Genomic DNA, 2,445 nt, shown 5'->3' with positions numbered 1-2,445 from the left:
GTCACGCCACCGCAGCAGCATTGCCCGCGCTTCCCGGCCGCTGCCGCCGGCGCCGCTCACTCGCCGTTCCGGGTCCCCGTCGATCGGGGCCCTGTATCCCGGGTCCCCGCTAGTCGGGGCCCTGTATTCCGGGTCCCCGCTAGTCGGGGCCCTGTATCCCGGGTCCCCGTCGACCGGGGCCCTGTATTCCGGGTCCCCGCTAGTCGGGGCCCTGTATCCCGGGTCCCCGTCGGCCGGGGCCCCGTCGACCGGGGCCCTGTATCCCGGGTCCCTGCTAGCCGGGGCCGTGTATCCCGGGTCCCCGTCGGCCGGGGCCCTGTATCCGGGTCCCCGTCGGCCGGGGCCCTGTATCCCGGGTCCCCGTCGGCCGGGGCCCTGTATTCCGGGTCCCCGCTAGTCGGAGCCCTGTAATCCGGGTCCCCAGCGACCAGGGCCCTGTAGTCCGCGTCCCTGTTCGGGCGCCATTTGTAAGCGGCGAGGAGAAGCAGACAGGCCAACCCAATATGGGTGATAAGCAACTTCTACTTTATTTGTGACGCAGTTCACACATATATAGGAGTGGTATTCAGCCACTCCTTCTTGGCATAACAGTATTGGTTAGCCCCCACAGCTTCCTCCACATTCTCCTCCCAGGTCCGGTCTCCGGCCACCTGTGGGGGCCACCCCCTGCCTTGCTTGCACAGTCCTCCAGAACTCTATGGTCCTGCTCTTAGAGTCATTCTGCAACATGTATCCACTAAAATTCCACTTTATTTCCTCTAGTCCCTAGTTTTCATGTAACCAGTGGATCTGCTAGGGTAGATTCCCCAGGTCCCTTGTCAGTCCAGTTGCAATTCAGCTACCGGAGCCACCCCATGACACTCCCCTGCCCAGGGCAGTCTTACTTCCAACGTCCAAAACACCCTACAGCACGCACACACACACATCCGGTCCCATAGGAGAAGAACCCACTCCCCCTCCGCCAGACATCCCTCCACCTCTGCCTCCCCAGCACTCATCCCACGCTCAAACACAGGAGCTGCCCGAGCTTCTCTCCTTTCCCCCTTGGTTTTCCTTAACTTTAAGCATTTTCACCAGTATCACAAAGACCAAAATCAGAACTGTAAGAAGCCACAACATAAGTCAAATACCAGTAAAATCCAAAACCTTTTGTACAAGACGGAACATTGGAACAGGCTGCCCAGGGAGGTTGTGGAGTCTCCATCTTTGGAGACATTCAAAACCCGCCTGGACACATTCCTGTGTAACATTATGTAGGTGTTCCCGCTCCGGAAGCGGGACTGGACGAGATGATCTTTTGAGGTCTCTTCCAATCTCTAGCATACTGTGTGTAAACTAGAACTAATTGCAACAGATAGGTAGCCGCTTAGATTGAAGTCAGTTGTTTTACGTTAATTAAATATAGAGGTCCGTGAATTACACAAACATGCTCTAACCAACATACAGGCAGAGACGAGCAGTGGGGGGGGAAACGAGTTATTATTTATTGGCCCAAGAAAGCAGCCACAACAAGTGCAGGCTGCAGCATGACATCCTCAGCACAGCTGCCTTGGGCCTGGCGCTGGCAGCAGGGCGCTACTCCTCCACACGTGGGGTGAGGCATGAGCAAGTGAAAGCCTTGCGCAGAGCCCTCAGCACTCTCCTGAAGCGGGAGAGTCGTCGCCGTGGGGCCGCTCCTTGGTCTGGAAGAGTGGCAATGCCTGTGGAGGAAGAAGAGCTGTAGGCAAGGGACTTCCTTTGGCAACCCGTTCCAGTGCCTCACCACCCTTACAGTAAAGAACTTCTCCTTAACAGCATCCTCATTGGCCTCCTTCAGATACTGGAAGGTCTGCTAGGAGGTCTCCACGCAGCCTTCGGCCCATGGAGGGGAGGCTGGGACACACCCGAACTCACGCAAACACTGCTGCCGGTCTGGCCTGGGTGCCACCCAACTCGGGCAAGTACCTGGCTGGTTCTCGCTGTCCTGAACTACAGCAGGCGACGTTGACGGTGACTCCACATCCAAGCTTTGTGCCACGTCTGGCTCTTTCACCTGCTGCTGCCTTGTTCCCTGGATGACAGTCACAGCCTTGCCCAGGTGTTTCCTCACAAAGCGTCTGAGCCTACCCTGCAGGGTAGCAAGAGCACAGGCAGGGGATGGGGGCAATGTCAGTGGGATGACACAGGCAGCACCAGAAATAGCCCTGTCACAAAACCTGGGAGCTGCCGTCCAAGGCCTTGGGATCCCCGGTGCCAACCACACGCGCCTCACTCACCTGGCGCCGAGAGTCCCGACACAAGGGAGAAGCTGCTGCATCTCCACTATCATCTGCTCCTGGAGGAATGTGGGATGTTCCAGGCTCTGTTGCAGGGATCTCAGTCAAGAAAGCAGCCACTTCATCCTCAGGCACTGTTGGGGAGGCAGCGGCTGCACTGGCCTCTCCCTGAGGCTCCGAAGCCACAGCA

At 58.0% G+C, this 2,445-nt stretch overlaps 1 long non-coding RNA gene across 1 annotated transcript; it reads right to left on the bottom strand.

Annotated features, from left to right (window-relative positions):
- Positions 1-1,472: 1,472 nt before the first annotated feature.
- LOC133276747 (uncharacterized) lies at positions 1,473-2,445 on the bottom strand. Its single transcript, XR_009745985.1, has 3 exons — positions 2,256-2,445; positions 1,945-2,107; positions 1,473-1,700 (listed from the first exon to the last, which is right to left on the bottom strand). It is a non-coding gene; the product is annotated as an uncharacterized LOC133276747 (long non-coding RNA).

The sequence above is a fragment of the Pezoporus flaviventris genome, unplaced genomic scaffold, assembly GCF_033815535.1.
Source record: "Pezoporus flaviventris isolate CSIRO_AGI_PZ_B2104156 unplaced genomic scaffold, CSIRO_AGI_Pfla_v1 ptg000046l, whole genome shotgun sequence".
Lineage (NCBI taxonomy): Eukaryota > Metazoa > Chordata > Aves > Psittaciformes > Psittacidae > Pezoporus > Pezoporus flaviventris.
Note: the sequence above shows the minus strand (reverse complement) of the source record. Positions and strands in the feature narration are given on the sequence as shown.